General features: G+C 39.3%; 1 long non-coding RNA gene across 1 annotated transcript; it reads right to left on the reverse strand.

Annotated features, from left to right (window-relative positions):
- Positions 1 to 6,038: 6,038 nt before the first annotated feature.
- Positions 6,039 to 14,628, reverse strand: LOC119340325. The gene is made up of 3 exons (XR_005164493.1): positions 14,111 to 14,628; positions 9,375 to 9,984; positions 6,039 to 6,295 (listed from the first exon to the last, which is right to left on the reverse strand). It is a non-coding gene; the product is annotated as an uncharacterized LOC119340325 (long non-coding RNA).
- Between the last annotated feature and the right edge of the window lie 6,901 nt (positions 14,629 to 21,529).

The raw sequence follows: 21,529 nt of genomic DNA on the forward strand, positions 1-21,529 counted from the left end.
CAAATAACAAAGAGTCTCTTGTGTCCCCAACACACCCAATACAATGGAAAATTGTATAGGTGCACTAGTTCAGCGAAGAGATGGTGATACAAGTGCAATATGGATGGTAGATATAGGTTTTTGTAATCTGAAAATATAAAAACAGTAAGGTAACTAATGATAAAAGTGAGCGTAAACGATATTGCAATGATAGGAAACAAGGCTTAGGGTTCATACTTTCACCAGTGCAAGTTCTCTCAACAATAATAACATAGATAGATCATATAACAATCCCTCAACATGCAACAAAGAGTCACTCCAAAGCCACTAATAGCGGAGAACAAACAAAGAGATTATGGTAGGGTACGAAACCACCTCAAAGTTATCCTTTCCGTTCAATCTATTCAAGAGTTCATACTAGAATAACACCTTAAGACACAAATCAACCAAAACTCTAATGTCACCTAGATACTCCATTGTCACCTCAAGTATCCGTGGGCATGATTATATGATATGCATCACACAATCTCAGATTCATCCAACCAACACAAAGTACTTCAAAGAGTGCGCCAAAGTTTCTACCAGAGAGTCAAGAAAACGTGTGCCAACCCCTATGCATAGGTTCATGGGCGGAACCCGCAAGTTGGTCACCAAAACATACATCAAGTGGCACGTGATATCCCATTGTCACCACAGATAAACACGGCAAGACATACATCAAGTGTTCTCAAATAGAAGACTCAATCCGATAAGATAACTTCAAGAGGGAAACTCAATTCATCACAAGAGAGTAGAGGGGGAGAAACATCATAAGATCCAACTATAATAGCAAAGCTCGCGATACATCAAGATCGTGCCATAGAGAGAACACGAGAGAGAGAGAGAGATCAAACACATAGCTACTGGTACATACCCTCAGCCCCGAGGGTGAACTACTCCCTCCTCGTCATGGATAGCGCTGGGATGATGAAGATGGCCACCGGTGATGGGTTCCCCCTCTGGGAGGGTGCCGGAATGGACTCCTGAGAGGTTTTTGGTGGATACAGAGGCTTGCGGCGGCGGAACTCCCTATCTACCTTCTCCGTGGATGTTTTTAGGGTACGTGGAACTATATAGGCGAAAGAAGTCGGTCGGGGGTGCTCGAGGGGCCCACGAGATAGGGGGCGCACCCAGTTGGGGGGGGGGGCGCCCCCCTATCTCCTGGCCTCCTCGAGGATCTTCTGACATGAACTCCAAGTCTCCAGGATCATATTCTTCCAAAAAATCACGCTGCCGTAGGTTTCATTCCGTTTGGACTCCGTTTGATATTCCTTTTCTTCGAAATACTGAAACAGGCAATAAAACAGCAATATGGGCTGGACCTCCGGTTAATAGGTTAGTACCAAAAGTAATATAAAAGTGTATAATAAAGCCCGTAATCATTCAAAACAAATAATAAAATAGCATGAATGCTTCATAAATTATAGATACGTTGGAGACGTATCAAGATGCGCTGAGAGGCTGGGGCCTGGGCACCGCCCAGGATGCAAGCGATAGCACGAGGCTCCTGGAAGCCCCCAGCCCCCTCGTCCTGGTGATGGTCATCATTCCTTCTTGGCGGTGGTGGCAGAGGAGGAAGGCCTGCGTTGCCCTGCGGGCGATCCTCGCGAAGCTGATCCCTCCAAGCCCCCTCGTGAGGTTGGTCCTGCTAGCGGTCCTCGCAAGGTCGGTCACGCCACCCTTGGCGAGGGCCTCGGTCGTCCCATCGTCCTCGACCTATTCCTCCTCCTTGGCCATAGCCCCGATCGTTGCGCTCAGGGCGTCGACCGATACATCCTTCTCGCACGGCCCTGAGCTCTTGGCATTCGTTGATGTTGTGGGTGTGGAGGTCGTGGTATACGCAGTACCGGCTGCCCTTGGACGACTCCGGCTGGTCCCTGCCATGCTTCGTGTCTGGCTCTGCTGCGAGCACGGCTGCTCCTTTGCGCTTCACATCCTTGGCCTTGGCTTTCTTCTCTTTTGGGTCAGCAGCTGGGAGCTCGAGAAGGGAGAGTCGCCCCTCCTCAGCGCTTGCGCACTTGGTCGCAAGGTTGAACAGCTCCGTAGATGTGCACAGATCCTCGTGATTTGCCAGCTCCTCCTTCATCTTGACGTCGCGGACGCTATCAGAGAACGCTGAGATGATGGCCTCCTCAGTCACCTTGGGAATATTGAGGCGAGCGTTGTTGAAGGGAAAATTTTGTTTTTGCCACTCTAGATTTTGCCAATTTTTCTTATGCCACTCTAGATTTTGACATTTCACTTTTGCCACTCTTAATTTTTGACAATTATCACAATTGCCATTCTATGGCAAAAGCAAAATAATTTTATTTCATTTTTGCCACTCTTAGCTTTTGACAATTATCACAATTGCCACTCTGAAAATTTTGCTTTTGCCACGGGAATGGCAATTCTGATAATTATCAAAAACTAAGAGTGGCAAAAGTGAAATGTCAAAATCTAGAGTGGCATAAGGAAAATTGGCAAAATCTAGGGTGGCAAAAACAAAATTTTCCCGTTGTTGAAGCGCTGGATATACTTCTGCAGGGTCTCTCCAGGTTGCTGCTTGATGCGGCGCAGGTCACCCACGACTGAAGGATGATCACGAGTGCCCTGGAAGTTGGCAATGAAGCGGGTGTGCATCTCGTCCCAAGAGGAGATCGTGCCAGGAGGCAGGTTCAGGAGCCAGGTGCGGGCACCATCTTCGAGCGCCATGGGAAACCAATTCGCCATGACCTTTTCGCCTCTGTTGGCCGCTTAGATGCCCAGCTCGTAGAGCTGCAGGAACTCCACGGGGTCGGCAGTGACGTCGTAGCGAGGAGGCAGATCCGGCTTGAACTTGCCCGGCCAGGCAACACTGCCTAGCTCAGTGGTGAAGGCGCGGCAGCCTGCGGTGGCCACCGGAGCTCTTTGCAGACGTGGGGCTTGCTCCTGGGATTCCCGCACGCCACCGCCAGGGGCAGCGCGGGGTCTTAACGTGCTGGCACAGGGACGCGATCATGACATGCTGGAGCAGGGAGCACGCGAGCACCTTCTTAGGGATGAGGGATTTCTTGGCAGCTCCTTTCTTGTCGCGCGGGCGCTGGAGGCGGTGGGTCTCGTCTAGGGGCCGCGCGCCTTGGAGCCAGGGCGCCTTCTTGGGGAGGAGGTGGTGGAGGCTAATACGTCCATTTTGCATCATGCTTTTATATCAGTATTTATTGCATTATGGGCTGTTATTACACATTATATCTCAATACTTATGGCTATTCTCTCTTATTTTACAAGGTTTACCATGAAGAGGGGGAATGCCGGCAGCTGGAATTCTGGCTGGAAAAGGAGCAAATATTGGAAACCTATTCTGCACAGCTCCAAAAATCCTGAAACTCCACGGAAGTCATTTTTGGAATTAATAAGAATTATTGAGCGAAGAAAACACCAGAGGGGGCCCACACCCTGGCCAGGAGGGTGGGGGGTGCGCCCACCCCTATTGGGCGCCCCCTATCCCTTGGGCCCCCTGGTTGCCCTCCGGTGCCCATCTTCTGCTATATGAAGGCTTTTACCCTGGAAAAAATCAGGGGCAAGCTTACGGGACGAAACTCCGCCGCCACGAGGCAGAACCTTGGCGGAACCAATCTAGAGCTCCGGCAGAGCTGTTCTGCCGGGGAAACTTCCCTCCAGGAGGGGGGAAATCATCGCCATCGTCATCACCAATGATCCTCTCATCGGGAGGGGGTCAATCTCCATCAACATCTTCACCAGCACCATCTCCTCTCAAAACCCTAGTTCATCTCTTGTACCCAATCTGGTATCAAAACCACAAATTGGTACATGTGGGTTGCTAGTAGTGTTGATTACTCCTTGTAGTTGATGCTAATTGGTTTACTTGGTGGAAGATCATATGTTCAGATCCTTAATGCCTATTATTACTCCTCTGATTATGAACATGAATATGCTTTGTGAGTGGTTACATTTGTTCCTGAGGACATGGGTGAAGTCTTGCTATTAGTAGTCATGTGAATTTGGTATTCGTTCGATATTTTGATGAGATGTATGTTGTCTTTCCTCTAGTGGTGTTATGTGAACGTCGACTACATGACACTTCACCATTATTTGGGCCTAGAGGAAGGCATTGGGAAGTAATAAGTAGATGATTGGTTGCTAGAGTGACGGAAGCTTAAACCCTAGTTTATGCGTTGCTTTGTAAGGGGCTAATTTGGATCCATATGTTTAATGCTGTGGTTAGGTTTACCTTAATACTTCTTTTGTAGTTGCGGATGCTTGAAATAGGGGTTAATCATAAGTGGGATGCTTGTCCAAGTAAGGGCAGTACCCAAGCACCGGTCCACCCACATATCAAATTATCAAAGTATCGAACGCGAATCATATGAGCGTGATGAAAACTAGCTTGACTATAATTCCCATGTGTCCTCGGGAGCTCTTTTCTCATTATAAGAAATTGTACAGGCTTGTCCTTTGCTACAAAAAGAATTGGGCCACCTTGCTGCACTTTATTTACTTTCATTGCTTGTTACCCGTTACAATTTATCTTATCACAAAACTATCTGTTACCTACAATTTCAGTGCTCGTAGAGAAAACCTTACTGAAAACCGCTTGTCATTTCCTTCTGCTCCTCGTTGGGTTCGACACTCTTACTTATCGAAAGGACTATGATAGATCCCCTATACTTGTGTGTCATCAGAGGCACCTCCTGAGCTGCATCACCCACGCAGGACGGGGGGCGAGGCAGCGAGAAGGACATCGCAGGGGAGCTCCCTGCGGCGCTGACGAGCTCGGTGATGCGAGCGAGCCACTCCTCATAGAGGTTGTCGACGGGGTGGTAGTGCAGGAGCTCACGTGCCAGGAGCAACACGGCATGCGTGTCCGTGGGAGCGTGACGGGCGTGCGACAACGAACCAGCTGGAGTCAGCGACGGAGTGGCGGTGCGGCCTTCCCGCCACACCGAGGGATGCGGCAACGACGCCTGCTGCTCGTTCCCCATCGGGCTGGTGGCGGTGTTGGCGGCAGGTGACGGAGAACGACGGGGAGGCCCACCGACAGGAGCCGTTTGGGCGATGCGGGCGGATAGAGCAGCCCGACGCTCGGCGCTAGCTCGGCGAGCGTCAGCCATGGATGCGATGAACGATCGAACATGGAACAGCGAAAGAAAGACTCCGGCGGACCCCTACCTGGCGCGCCAAATGTCGGATATCAGGTTCCGGCAAAACCCTTAAGGTTCGAACTCTTGGGTGCGCGCGAAGATCTTCCCCCTACCGATCCACGTCCCAACGCCTCGCTATGAATCTAAGCTACACGATGAGCAACACATGGGACACAAGGTTTATACTGGTTCGGGCCACCGTTGTGGTGTAATACCCTAATCCTGTGTGTGGTGTGGTGGATTGCCTCAGGGGCTGATGATGAACAGTACAAAGGAAGAACATCCTCGCGAGAGGTGTTCTTGGGCTGGTGCGGTGTACTACTTGGGTGAGTTCGATCGCCTCTGGATTTGATGAGAACTCTCTCTGCCCTCTGGATCTGATGAGAACTCTCTCCCCACTGTGGTGGCTATCCCTTTATATGGAGGCCCTGGTCCTCTTCCAAATATTGAGCGGGAAGGGAGCCAACAACGGCCATTTTGAAGGGGAACATCTGGTACAAGTTATCCTGACTAAAGTTGGTCTTCGATTGCCAAAGGCACTGGCGATGACGCCGTCTTGGGCACCACGGTGACCTCCGTCCTGCCGCTCTGCTGGTCTTGGTCTTGTTGCACTGAAATGGTAACCTTTGCTTGACGCCTCGGTACTCCGCACCTGCGCTTGCCCCCTTTGCACCAAAGAGGAAACAAGGACACTACACAGGCCGGCGCCCGCCTGGTCTCGATCGTCATGGCTTGCGTCACGAGCACCTTGCGAGGTACCCCTGCCTTGATCTCTCCGCCTCCTTGCGAGCCTGCCTGGTGAGGCCATTCCTGAGGAAGCCTTGCACTGTCGGCCCCGCGAGGCTTGGCCCCTCGTGAGAGTCTTGAGCTTGAGTTGATGAAGATGGGCTGTACTGGGCCACTCCTTGAACCACGCCGCAGGCCGCAGGCAGGCAAGTCTGGGGACCCCCGTTCCCAGAACACCGACAGATGGTAACAAGTCTGGGAATAAAAAGGTGGTAGCATGGTAATTTTTTTACCTTCGTTTGTATTGTTGATGTTTGCAGAACCAAAGCTTGCCGTGTGTGCTTGTTCACCCTGTTGGTTTGTCCCCACACCACTCATCATGATATCCACATCACCCCCGTTGTTATGTGCCATTTTTTGTGTTGCAGCAGCTGCTGGCACATATAATTGCATCCATCAAATCCACACTTACAAGCAATTTTGATTATTTTTTCACAACAACTATAATTTTTTCTTTTTATGCACTGATTACTTCATTTTTTATAGCAGGTATCATTTTTGGAGTAACCTGCGTATGGGAGTACGACAACGATAGTTCCTATCAACCCCATTTCATTAACATCATTTCTTATCAAAAAATTCTGGTGACAACAATGTAAATCAACACATGGTATTCTTGTAGTGTTTTAACACATCTATTTCTGAGTTTTCCTGGTAAATTGTAATGAATTAGCATGATAACTTGTTCTGTCATGGGGTTGTTCTATAAAAAAGGGATATTTTTTATGTTGAATTAGTGTTAAAGGATGTTGATTACTCAATGCAGACACTTTGGTAATCTTCCTTGATACGAAATGGTAACTCAGTTATTAAAGAGAAATTTCATACATGTAGTCTAACATGCTTCAAAAAAGATAGCTTAATAGATTGATGGTGATAACCTATATGGATTTATGATGGTAACTCAATGATGTAATCAGTAGGTAGGAACATGGATCAATTTTACCAACCTTTTGGCTTTAAAAAAGGCAAATTTATTCAATCTTTTGATGATAACCCGATTGAATTTGAGTGGTAACTCAATTACAATGGATGATATTACAGAGATGCAGTAAAAGGGCTACATTTTTGTTGTTTTTTCACTTACCTCCTTGGTTTTCCCCCTGATTATGGCGAAATTCAGACGAACTGGTGGTAACCCTTGTGATATTGATGTGGTAAACCAGTCTCCTATCTCAAATCCTTGTGTTGTAGTGTTTTTCGTGGGTTTTTCTGGTGGATTAGATCTGGGGCGCAGGTCATCAGCGATGGATGCGCGTCGGGGAGAGAGGAGAACAGATCAGGGCAGGTGTGGTTGTTTCTTGCGATGGAGGTAAGAAACTAGGTATTAGTGTGGTAAGTCACGTGAGGGGGAATGTGGGCAAGAGGGGCTGTGTTTTGGGCCGAACTCGGTGCGCGTGCTGGGCCTCGCTAAAGAAGGCTCGCTCGGTCATCGTGGGTGGCACTGGCGAAGCAGATCGCGCGGGAGGGACGCGGGATGGATGATCGTGCGGATCTCATGCTTATCGTCCTGCCGACTGGTGGTTAGTCACGTCCTTTTCTTTTTCTTTGATCTTCAGATCCACCCCATGTTATTCTTCCATTGCTACCCGCTAAATCTAAATCAAGCCAACAAATTTGCTGGATCTTTCAAAAAAACAAAAACTTTGTGGTTGTTTCTTGAAGGGAAACCGATTCCTACTTGTTGGTTAAAAAAACATATGAAGGTTCAACGAGGCCTACCAAATGAATGCAATTTTCTCCCTTATAACGAGATGGTGTTCTCCTATTTGGCACACAGGTCGCCCGCGAGCAACTTGGCGCGTACCTCCCCACACCCGCTACGTACAAAATTCGGGCTGGCCGAAACTAGATCCATTCTGGGTTTGGGAAAGTTCTAGAACCTTCCTAGACCATTTTTTTGGTTCTGCTTGCAATTTTTTCTACTTTTTTCATTTTTTGCCATTTCCTTTCTTTCTACATTTCTTTGTTTTTTCTTATTATTTTTTCCTTTTAATTTATTTGTCTATTTTACCTTTTTTTCATTTTGATTTTTTAATATTTCATTTTATTCCCAACTTTCACGAACATTTTCTAAACTCTGGGTACATTTTTTAAAACCAGTGAACAATTTTTCAAATCAAAAAGATTTTTTTGGCATTCAAAGTTTATTCATTGAATTAAAAAAATTCATCATACTTTTGAAATTGCGCATAGAGTTTAAATTCATAAACATTTCAAATCAGGGTGAACATTTTTCAATTTCAAAATCTGTTCATCGAATTCAAAAAATGTTCATCGTATTGGTGAAAATTACATATATTTTTTTGGAAGTCATGAACAAGTTATTTGCATAGGCGGATTTTTTTCGTAAATAGGGAAGAACTTTTGAAATCCATAAACAGTTTTTGTTTTTTACGAACGTTTTTTGAATTCATGAATATTTTCTGAATAAATGAACTTTTCTTAAATGTTGTGAACATTTTCTAAGAATTTGGAAACAATTTTTAGGAATTCCTGACCACTATTTTAAATAATTTTTAATATTGTTTAAAATTCATGAACATTTTTGAAGACACGAATCCTTTTTTTTCTTCTAAATTAGTGGTTTTCGAAAATCCACGAATATTCTTTGAATTCATTTTTTGTTCAAATTAACAAAAAAAATCATGATTTATGGAACATTTGTCCAAAGTTCACTTTTTGAAATTTGGAACTTTTTCAATATTCTTAATCATGTTAAAGAAGAAAATAAAAACACACAAAAAAACTAAACAGAAAAATTGGGGTCCTAATAGGGTTTGCGCTGACTCATTTGCCAGCGCGTCACACGCCATATAGGGGGCGCCCCTATATCCCGCCATCAGCGAGTCCAGCTTCTGAGTCTCTGAGCGAGACGGGCAGGCCCATGCGAGCGGTAGGCCACAACCTATTTTTTATTTTTATCTTGATGTTTTTTGTTAGAAATCTCAAAAATAGCTATTCTAAATATTGATAAGGTATTATCAATCATATGGGCAGGGAAGACCCTGTAAAATAATAATAATAATAATAATAATAATAATAATAACAATAATAATAATAATAAATAATATATGTATATAGATTTATTATAAGATGGATGACGAGCATACTTGCTCCAATGTGTCTTCATGCATATAAGCAGCCAAATGTACATGCATATGCATATCAGAAGGCTGCAATATTCCTAAAGATAAGGCCCGAGACACAATCATGACGAGCAAGAAAACTTAAAAGGAAGATAAGGCCATTCCAATTGCAGGCAAGACATAGAGTGTGCAATTCCATCCAGCATGCACTAGTAGCCCTAAAAAGAAGGGCTCCAAATGGCTACAAAGCCTATAAAGCCTAGAAGACCTAAAAACTAGATGCATGATGGACAAGAAGAAAGAAGAAGAAAATAATGGAGGTGCATTCTCCCGGAAGCTATCCAGAGCGCTGCTCTCTCACCTATAAAAGGAGGCGTTTGCTCCGAAGAGAGACACCAGACGAAGAAGAACCACCAGCCACCGATAGAGCAAAGAGCTGCGACCCAGCTAGCAAGCTCGTTGCTCAGTAGTAGTAGTAGTTCCTCATCCTGCAATAAGAGCCACAATATCCAGAGCATTGTAAGGCTCAAGAAGGTAGTTAGAAGGTAATTTCCTTTAGCTTGTGTAATCCCTTCGGGGCCTCCCGAAAGGGAAAGCCATATGTAAATTATGTTGTGAAAATGATGTAGTTTCTTGGTTTTACTTGGTATTTTTATTTATGAATTTATGGGACGAGTTTCTTATGCTAGGGATCCTATAGAAGAAACCTTTGCGTCTGTAGTTCTCTGTGTAGCCCAGAGTGGCGTTTGAATGACAACCTTGTGGCCCTAGAGAAGTGTTCCCTTCGGGTGGAACTCCCTGGGAAGATGATATGACTTTACCCCGAAAATTTGCAATTAAAACTACTAAGTGAACGTAACTAGCTACATCTGATATAACATAATGGAAAATATGGTGAGTACTGAGTAGGATTTTACACCTCTGCGCACATCATCGGACGTATTGTTGGCCTTGCCAGCCCTAAATAGATCCTGCATTAAGATATAATTTGCTTAGTGAGTACATAACGAGCATATAATACCAAAGAATTAAATATTGCTGTGAATAGTGAAATACTATTCCAAATAGTATATTGAATAGTAAAGCACTATTATGAGTAGTGCCTTACCTAGTAAACAGTAAATACTATTCATATAAAAAGCATACCTGTCTACCACTTTCACCTAATCACATATTAAACTAAATATTATAATAATTTTGATTCCCTATATTGTTGGTATCAAGTCCAGCGTTTAATCATTGAAAGGTTAAAATATTTAAACATAGAAGTTAGCGTAGGTAAAGTAATTAATACTAAGGAAAATCTAAATATAAGGTGTAGAATAAATCCCTCTCAAGAGCATATCTAGCATACATCTCATAGCCAGTTAAATACAGTCGTCGATTGATATATGATTTTTACATATCTTGGGGAAAAAGGCAAGATAATTTATACCAAAAATTTGGAAGTTTATTTAAAGAATACCAAAAACTTGCTGATAGGTATTCAGGGTTGAATAATAAAATTGATTTAGCTTTACATAAGTTAGAGGAAGCAAAAGCAAGACAAAATACAGTTTGCAAAATTAACGATTATATTAAAGAAGAAGTGTTATCAATAGGCCATTACCTAAGTAAAGGAAAATAGCCACTCCCACGCACCGAAACAAGACAAGATATACTTGAAATAAAAAAGTTGGTGCAAGAGGTTAAAACTTTGGTTATCTCATAATTATATGACTGAATATACTCAAGCATTAAACGAAGTAGCAAAATATCTGTTACCTTCCGTCAGATTCTCAGATCACGACTCCCCAAAAGAAGATTCCAAGTAATAATAAGACAAAATAACACCATCCTCCATCTATTAATCCAGGTTTTAGATAAACTAAATAGTGTTCAAATCAACAAAGAAATTGTGCTTTCGTCATCCGGAATAGTTGCCTCTGCTAGAAATATTAATTCAGAAAAATGGACGTATCTAAAGGCTTCCTTAGAAGAGACAAAACCCTCCAATTAGTAAGGCAAGATTCAAGACCTCTAGCCATGAAGCATACATTATCATGCAAAGCTGATGATATTGATAGTACTGAAGATGTTATAGATATACAAAGAGATCTAGAAAGATATCAGAAAGATATCCTAAGAAAAATAAAGCTGCAACAAGTATACCACATGGGTATGTTTGAGAGTAAAAGTGGTCTATATAGAATATCCAGAGAAGTAGAATTAAGTGTGTTAACACACCCAGTAGATTTAAGAATTGTAAGCAAAAATATTGAAAATGAACTAAAACAATGTGGTTATAAATATATTCATCAAGGTATGTATATCATAGGAGTCAAAGGTATGACAAGGAAGAAATTAGGTGCAAAGGTTTTAATAACATTATTAGACAGAAGATGGGAATCGATAGATAAAGCAGCATTAGGATTTTTGGAAGGAGACATGAATGAAAATAGATTAATAACCTATATAGCTCCAGACCTAATGATGCTTGTAAAAGAATTCATTGAAAAAATGATTTTTGGTTTCCAAACTAAAGGGTACGAAGATTTTAAAGGAACAAACTTGCTAGTAAGTATAGAATTTATAGGAAGGCTCACTAATAGAAGTAGCTTCAGATATAGAGTGAATGTGAATGACATAATTGATAGTATGCAATCAAAATGTATTAAATTTATGAACCATCTTAAAATTGGCTCTGAAGAAAGAGTAGGAGAAGAATGGAAGATAGGTGAACTAATAGAGAAAAAATAATTAAGGCAACCTGGAAACTACATAAGCTATCAAAGTTGTGAAGGAAGTAGCAGTATTTGATTTATGAATTATAAATCTGCATCATAGAGGACTCAGAGTTATAATCGAATACTACTACTTCCTTCACAATTTTGATAGCTTATGTAGTTTTCAGGTTGCCTTAATTTCTTTTTCTCTATTATATTAATTCACCTATCTTCCATTCTTCTCCCGCTCTTTATTCATAGCCAATTTTAAGAGGATTCATAAATTTAATACCTTTTGATTGCATACTATCAATTACGTCATTCACATTCACTCTATAACTGGAGCTACTTCTATTAGTGAGCCTTCCTATAAATTCTATACTTACTAACAAGTTTGTTCCTTTATAATCTTCGTACCCTTTAGTTTGGAAACAAAAACTCATTTTTTCAATAAATTCTTTTACATGCATCATTAGGTCTGGAGCTATATAGGTTATTAATCTATTTTAATTCATGTCTCCTTCCAAAAATCCTAATGCTGCTTTGTTTATTGATTCCCATCTTCTGTCTAATAATGTTATTAAAACCTTTGCACCTAATTTCTTCCTTGTCATACCTTTGACTCCTATGATATACATTCCATGATGAATATATTTATAACCACAATATTTTAGCTCATTTTCAATATTTTTGCTTACAATTCTTATATCTATTGGGTTTGTTAACACACTTAATTCTACTTCTCTAGATATTCTATATAGACCACTTTTACTCTCAAACATACCCATGTGGTATACTTGTTGCGACTTTATTTTTCTTAGGGTATCTTTCTGATATCTTTCTAGATCTCTTTGTATATCTATAACTTCTTCAATACTATCAATATCATCAGCTTTGCATGATAATCTATGCTTCATGGCTAGAGGTCTTGAATCTCGCCTTACTAATTGGAGGGTTTTGTCTCTTCTACGGAAGCCTTTAGATACGCCCATTTTTCTGAATTAATATTTCTAGCAGAGGCAACTATTCCGGATGATGAAAGCACAATTTCTTTGTTGCTTTGAACACTATTTAGTTTATCTAAAACCTGGATTAATAGACGGAGGATGGTGTTATTTTGTCTTACTATTACTTTGGAATCTTCTTTTGGGGAGTCGTGATCGGAAAATCCGATGGGAGATGACAGATATTTTGCTACTTCGTTTAATGCTTGAGTATATTCAGTCATATAATTATGAGATAATCAAAGTTTTAACCTCTTGCGCCAACTTTTTTATTTCAAGTATACCTTGTCTTATTTCGGTGCGTGAGAGTGGTTCTTTTCCTTTACTTAGGTAATGGCCTGTTGATAACACTTCTTCTTTAATATAATCATTATTTTTGCAAACTATATTCTATCTTGCTTTTGCTTCCTCTAACTTATGTAAAGGTAAATCAATTTTATTATTCAACCCTGAATACTTATCAGCAAGTTTTTGGTATCCTTTAAATAAACTTTCAAATTTTTGGTATAAATTATCTTGTCTTTTCCCCCAAGATATGTAAAAATTATATATCAAATCGACGACTGTATTTAACTGGCTATGAGATGTATGCCAGATATGCTCTTCAGAGGAATTTACTCTATACATTATATATAGATTTTCCTTACTATTTATTACTTTACCTACGCTTACTTCTAAGTTTGAATATTTTAACCTTTCAATGATTAAACGCTGGACCTGATACCAACAATAGGGAATCAAAATTATTATAGTATTTAGTTTAGTATGTGATGAGGTGAAAGTGATAGACAGGTATGCTTTTTATCTGAATAGTATTTACTGTTTATTAGGTAGGGCACTATTCACAATAGTACTTTACTATTCAATATACTATTTGGAATAGTATTTCACTATTCACATCAATATTTAATTCTTTGGTATTATATGCTCGTTCTGTATTCACTAAGCAGATTATATCTTAATGCTGGATCTATTTAGGGCTGGCGAGGCCAACAATACGTCTGACGATGTGCGCAGAGGTGTAAAATCCTACTCAGTACTCATCATATTTTCCATTATGTTGTATTAGATGAAGCTAGTTTTCATTTAGTAGTTTTAATTGCAAATTTATGGGGTAAATCCCTATCGTCTTCCCAGGCAATTCCACCCGAAGGGAACACTTCTCTACGACCACAAGGTTCTTATTCAAACGCCACTCTGGGCTACACAGAGAACTACACACACAGAGGTTTCTTCTATAGGATCCCTAGCATAAGAACTCGTACCATAAATTCATAAATAAAAATACCAAGTGAAACCAAGAAACTACATCATTTCCACAACATAATTTACATATGGCTTTCCCTTTCGGGAGGCCCGGAAGGGATTAAACAAGTAAAGGAAATTACCGTCTAACTACCTTCTTGAGCCTTACAATGCTCTGGATATTGTGACTCTTATTGCAGGATGAGGAACTACTACTACCACTACTACTGAGCAACGAGCTTGCTAGCTGGGTCGCAGCACTTTGCTCTATCGGTGGCTGGTGGTTCTTCTCCATCTCATGTCTCTCTTCGCAGCAAACACCTCCTTTTATAGGCGAGAGAGCAGCTCTCTGGATAGCTTCCGGGAGAATGCACCTCCATTATTTCTTCTTCTTTCTTTTTGTCCATCATGCATCTAGTTTTTAGGTCTTCTAGGTTTATAGGCTTTGTAGCCATTTGGAGCCCTTCTTTTTAGGACTGCTAGTGCATGTTGGATGGAATTGCACACTCCGTGTCTTGGCTGCAATTAGAATGGCCTTATCTTCCTTTTAAGTTTTCTTGCTCGTCATGATTGTGCCTGGGACCTTATCTTCAGGAATATTGCAGCCTTCTGATATGCATATGCATGTACATTTGGCTGCTTATATGCGTACGAAGACAGATTGGAGCCAGTATGCTGGTCATCCGTTTTATAATAAATCTTTATACATATATTTTTTACAGGGTCTTCCCTGCCAATATGATTGATAATACCTTATCAATATCTAGAATATATATATATATATATATATATATATATATATATATTGAACAATTATTTAATAGTCTACAAAACACATTTGAAAAATGTTGAACAATTATTTGAAAAATATTAATAAGGCATTTAGAAAAAAATTAAATGTGTATATAATTTTTTTTGATCATATATAAGAAAATGATGATTTTTTGATCATGTATATAAAAATATTAATCAAGAACTTTGAAAAAAAAAGTTGAACAAGTATTTGAAAAATCTATTACAAAAGTATCTAATTTTTATTGGAAAAACGTTAGAGGTGTATTAGAAATATATTGCTAACGTATACAAGAAATGTAGAATAATAACCAAAGAACAAAGAAAACCGACACAAAAACAAAATCGATAAATTAAAATTGTAAATGAAAAAAAAGAACAAAGTGCAAAAAAAGAATGAAAAAATGGAGAATAAAAAAAAAGCAAAAAGAAGAAGAAGAAACCCCGAAGAAAACCAGCTCGAATCGCCTCAAGTAGGACGCACCACTACGACCCTATTTGTTTTGGATTATGCGATCAGATTCAGCTTTGCTAGTGAAGCCGAATCTGAAATCTGAAACAAACATCTATTTGGAATCAACTTTGCCAATGAAGCTGAATCCGGGTTTGGGCCATTTTTTTGCAATTTCCTGAAGCACCTCAAAGTGTACTTTGGTGGTGAAGCTGATTCCCATAGGTGAATAAAATCTAAGCGAAGCTGAAACAAACAGAGACTACTACTTACCATGAATGGGACCCAGGAGGAGTGGCTAGCAGCGGTAGGATCAAACCCTATTTCTCCCCTTTCCTATGCTAGTTTTACTTGCTATGCGTGCACGAATGGGCCGGCCCAATACTATGTGCAGGGATGGATAACCTTCAGCGAGAGCCGCTACGGACTCGCTTAATGCGACATATTTTTTTTGAGATCACACATTTTTATAAAATTCATGAATATTTTTTGAATACACGAATTTTTGAACATAATAAAGATTTTTTAACCACCAAAATTTTATAATTTCTAGAACATTTGTCCAAAGTTCATTTTTTTAAAAGTTGGAACTTTTTAAAAATTGAAACAGAAAAACTAGGGGTGTTCCAACAACGTTCATGGACGGGCCCAATAGGGATACTGACTCATTTGCCAGCGCGTCATGTGCCAAATAGGAGCTCGTAGCGAGATGAGAGATCCTAACTGACGCTCATTAGCGCCAAACAAGCGAGCTTTTACGCAGGGCTAGTAATATCCCCAAAACTTGATGCTTTGTTGAGTAAGTGAACTCGCACCCGTACTATTGATGGTATTTGTTTGTTACCAGTTGAGCTACAGAACGTTACTGATTAATAGGCCGTGTGAATATTTAAGAACTAACCGCAACTCTAGATCAAAAAAAATAATATCAAATATCAAGACCATTTGAGCATTTTGTGATATACATTGAAGAAATTTTAAATACACATTGAACATTTCTGTGATACATGTTAAACAATTTTTATATACACATTGAATGTTTTGTCGTATACGTTGAACATTTTTATAACACATGTTCAACTTTCTCATAAATACAGGGTGAACATTTTTGTAATACATGGTGAACTTTCTATGTAACACACAAAAATGAGAAGAAAAAACATGAAAGAAAAACGAAAGGAAAGAGGAACAATGAAAATAGAACAAAAGCCGCTGCAAACCGCATAAAACATTGAAAAAACCGAATGGGAAAAATCCACAAAAGAAAAACGAACGATCCGTAGAAATCGTTGATACGGCACAACCTATAGCTAACTTGACAGAGCCCATTGATTTCTGTGGCAAAAAACAGCGAAGGAAGTTGCAATCAAATGAAGAGCAGGCGAATCCTGTACGTGGGGCGGCCCAGACGAAGGTCACCTCAGCGAAGCTGCGAAGGCACGACCTTTTGAGGCAATTCCTATTGAGATAAATACACTCGTGGTCACTGTATTTGAAGCAGAAGCACGATACAGTCATCGAACTTCAAAATACGCTCATTATGGTCACTATATACGCGAAGCGGTGATTATAACTATTTGGCGCTTAAGACATCCATTACTGTGTATTTTGCAAACAAACGCCTGAAGCGCCCCCACGCTAGACCGGCCCATGTAGATTATTTTTTGTGTTTTAATCCCGACAAAAAAATGTGTGCTATTGTGAATCGAAACAGCCACCTCCCTCATCGAGTTAAGTTGTGCAACCACACCGCCACCTAGCGGGATTAGTAAGTTACAACCTTTTCCTTCTTTTATTCTTCCTTGTTTTTGTTTTTTTCCTTTTCTTTTTTTTTCTTTTTTCTTTCTTCTTCTTTCTTGTTGAACGAATTGTTTGAAAATACTTGAAATTTATCTTCAAACCGATGAACATTTTTCGAAATGCGATGAACTTTTTCAAATTTGATGAATATTTTTCAAATTCAATGAACTTTTTCCAACTTTGATGAGTTTTTTAAGTTCTGTTTTTTTTTCAAAATCTACGAACTCTTTTCCATTTTCGATGAACATTTATAGAATTTGGCGAATGTTTTCAAGTATATGGACATTTTTCAAAGACATGATTGTTTTTCAAAATTTGGAAACTTTTATGAATTCAGGATTGTTTTTCGTTTGCAATTGATTTTGCTCTAACGGGCTGGCCCACAAGCTTTGGTGCGTGGCTCTAGGGAGCTTCTCTGGCGCCTGAAACGCCCAATAGGAGCCCCCACTTTTTGATGCTAACGACCGTCAAATAGGATCAGTTCAGCCATGTAGTGTCTTATATCTTTCGCTTTAGTTTTTGATTTTCCTTTCTTTTCTCCATTGGTTTTCTTCGGCCGTTCTTTGTATCTTCCTCGGTTTTCTTTGGTTTTTAATTTCCCTTTTTCTTGTTTCTTTCTTGGTTTTATTTGTTTTCTTTCCTGGTTCTTGTTATTTGTTTTCTTTTTCCGTTCGGTTTTCTTCGCTTTCTCTTTTTGTTTCTTTGTTGATTTTCACTGGTTTTCCTTTTTTTTAACAAACATCTAGTTTGTTTTAGTACAATTTATACAGTTGTAGTGCACATTTGAACCAATTTTTGATATACGTGGAACATTTTTCAAGTACACAATGTGCATTTTAATTTTAATACATGTTTTGAACACTTTTTGAATACATTGTCATGATTTTCTCAAATACATTTTGAACATTTTTATGTTAACAATTTGTTTCTATAACTAAGCAAACATTTTTTACATTGTTTAAATATTTTTGTCAAATATTTAAAAATTGTTTTTGGAACACGACAGCATTTCTTTAGTGTGATACATACATTATTTGTTGGGACTCCCTCTGACTCATATTATATATCTTAGATTTGTCTATATATGGACGTATTCAGACACGTTTTAGTGTTAGATACATTCAAATCTAGATAAATCTAAGACAAATAATACGGATGGGAGGGAGAACATTTTTATACTGTACTTTTTTTTACATTGTATTAAAATTTATGAAAAAATCACATTGGTTTTTTTGAAACACAAGAATATTTTTTCATGTCAAGAACATTTTGTAATGCTATAATTTTTGTACACCGTATTAACACTTTTTTTTCCAAATTGATGGGATTCAGTTTTTTAGTTAAATCTAAAACTTTAATATATATCCATTTAAAGTATAAATAAAAATAGAAAGGAAAGTAAGTAAAAAAATTCGACACCAGAGGGGCGGGCGAGCCCATGTCATGCTCGAGTGCACAGGTGAGGGCAAAGCGTTATTACTGCGCTTGATTGTCCCTCTATGGCTCCGCTTGACATGAGGCTGCCCTACCTCTCGCTATAAGTAAGACATAGGTGTGCCCCATCCATCTCAAGATCTAAAACCTGCGTATTCTGAAGCTGGACTAGGACAGAAATGTCCTAGAAGGACGGGTTCAGGACAACTCAGAGAAATGGGTCCATTAGATCTCGGAATGATGCTATTACACCGAGCTTTCTAGGAAACACCACTGTTTTTCTACTCGCATTTAGGTGGTTGTTGTGTAGTAAGCATTATGCATTCACTTTGTTCTAGGCTGCAGCTATGTGCTGCTTATAGCGAGGTGGATGCCGCTTATGGTGTGGTGGGCCAGCCCAGTAGCATGTGCTCGTCCTGTTTATGTCAGCCTCATTTCATTTTTTCTCTTATTTTACTTCTATTTCTATTTTAGTATAAGTGCATATAATTTAGAACATAACTTTACTTAGTAAATATATTTTCTTAAAGTCTTATCATAGTATAAAAATTTGTTAGCGTGGTTTTAGAAAATGTTGATAAGTTAAAATTAATGTTAAAGACAATAAAAGAATGTTTCTGTGTTTCAAGAAATGTATGGGATTTACAAATATTGTGTATAGAATGTAAAAGAATATGTTTGCTAATATAAAAATGTTTCGTGTCATTAAAAAAATGTACGTCACATTTGGTGGAAATACTCCCGCATTTCAAAAAAATGTTCGTGTAATTTTAAAAAAATATTATAGAAAAATGCAAAAGAAATGTTCGCATAGATTAAACAAAATGTTTATTTCCATCAAAAGAGTGTACCATGACACTTTAAGAAAATTTTCATGTGTTTCCAAAAAATGTCCGGGATTTTTTGAAAATGTTTATACAATGTAAATAATAGTTTAAAAATGTTTCATTGCCATTGAAAAAATCTACAACGTGTATTTCGAAAAAAATAATAGTATGTATTCCAAAAAGTGTTCAACATCTATTTTCTAAAAAAAACCATGTATTTAAAAAATGCCCAGCCTGTATAAAAAATGTTTCGCGTGTGCTCTAAAAATGTACATTCTATACTGAGAGAAAAGTAGATGTGTTGAGAATAAGAAAGCTGATAACAACCAACAAAGACATAAAAGAAAATTTAAAAGATCAAAGAAAATGAAGAAAAGCAAGAAATAACAAATAAAACCAAAGTATAAGGAAGATTTTAAAAAAAAATCAATAAGAAAACAAGTAAAATGAAGTAAAATAAAAAATCTGAAGAAAAAGTACAAAAAAATCACAATGAAAAAAAGTAGAAATGAAAATTTGAAAAAACAAGAAACCAGAGCAGAGAAGGAACCTATGTGCGATATGAACGACAACAAACCAAGCGCGCTAACGGGCCTGCCCGCGAGTCGTCGCCCGTAAGCTTTTCCTATTAGAAATCGGTAGCCCTAGCGCTTGGTCCACGCCGGCTGAATTAACCGGTTTCGCTCAAAGAAAATGGTTGATTGGCAAAATCACTAATTAAGGGTTACCCCTCGTAAATGTCACTCCTATCTTCTCAGGCGAAGACAAGTGGTGCGTTGCATGTGCGCCACTTCTCGCAATCAGAGAGTTCTCCTTTTTTCTTAGATTTGTTTATTCAAAATGCTTTATCTCTTGAACCGTGTGTCTATATCCCGAGTCATTTTAACTGTTAGATATCTCGCGTCAAGATCTTCGAAATTAAATCCAACATTTGTAGGTTTTGACAAAAAAAATCATGAAAAAACCCCAAAAAACAATACACAAAAAATTGATAAAAAACCAACAAAAAATCCAATGACATAAAAACAATAGAAGGAAAAAACCAAAGTCGAAAGCACGATTGTGACTTTTCACTTTTTTTTTCTCTTTTTCGAGGGGCGGGGCTTGCTTCTCGCGGAAACAATTATGTATTTCGACGAGAAGCACATATGTTCTTCTTGTGGAAGCATAGTTTATTGTTTTGTCGAGAAACACATATGTGCTTTTCACGAAAGCAAATCTATACTCCACGAGAAGCAAATATGTGCTTCTTGTAGAAGCACATATTGTTCCCTTTTCCAACAAGCACAATTGTGCTTCTCGTGGAAGCACATATTCTGCCTTTTCGATAAGCACAATTGTGCTTCTCACGGAAATAAATCTGTGCCTTTGCGAGAAGTATGCTTGTTATGTCCATGTGTGAGTAGTTCCCTAGTTCTCAGGGATATGGATGACCCTTGGTATGTATAGGTGATGAACGCTTATAAAGATATGAGATTCTATACTAGATTTTCAATAGCTTTCGAGAATATTGTGAAGGGGCCCACTCAACATTTCCATTTTGTATGGCCACGAAGCATATTATTGTTGTTGTAAAGATTAGGATGGAAAGGTAATTCAAGATGACAGCAAAGTCCTTTGTACCTTGCCTTTGCAATTGATAATGGAGTAACGAAGAGCCCTTTGAGTGACAGCGTCGACAGGAAGCCCTTAAGTAGCATTGTGAGAACTAGAGTGCGGAAACTACGCTAGTGGCGTGCGTGGTACAAAGTCTACCTAGAATAGAACATATTCCGTACCCGGATTCGTCCAGTTAAAAACATCAAGAGTGGCTTAAGTATCCACCTAGAACCATGCAATAGTATACGTTACGTTAAACACACACCATTGGGAATATCCCGGACTCCTTGAGAACGCTTTAATCTACTTGTTGATTTCATCGCTTATTCACCTCGTCGCTCTTTTATTACTTTTATTTTATTTACTTTTGTCTGCGCTCTACTCAAAATTATTATAACCTTCCTCCTTGATTTTGCTTTGCGTCTACAACTAACTTGCACACACATTTCTACAAGTCTTTGTAAAGGACAAAGTCCAATTCATGTGCTCCATGTGGGATCGATAAACTTACTTCAAAAAAGCTACAAATAAACAATGAACTTGTAGACCATCAGATACTCGTGGTTGTTTTTGAGTTACTCTAGCACCACAAGTGTTAGCTAGAAGAAGTAGAACAAATGCTAGTTGATTTTTTTTACCTAGATTAACAAAAAATTTGT

The sequence above is a fragment of the Triticum dicoccoides genome, chromosome 7B (genome assembly GCF_002162155.2).
Source record: "Triticum dicoccoides isolate Atlit2015 ecotype Zavitan chromosome 7B, WEW_v2.0, whole genome shotgun sequence".
Lineage (NCBI taxonomy): Eukaryota > Viridiplantae > Streptophyta > Magnoliopsida > Poales > Poaceae > Triticum > Triticum dicoccoides.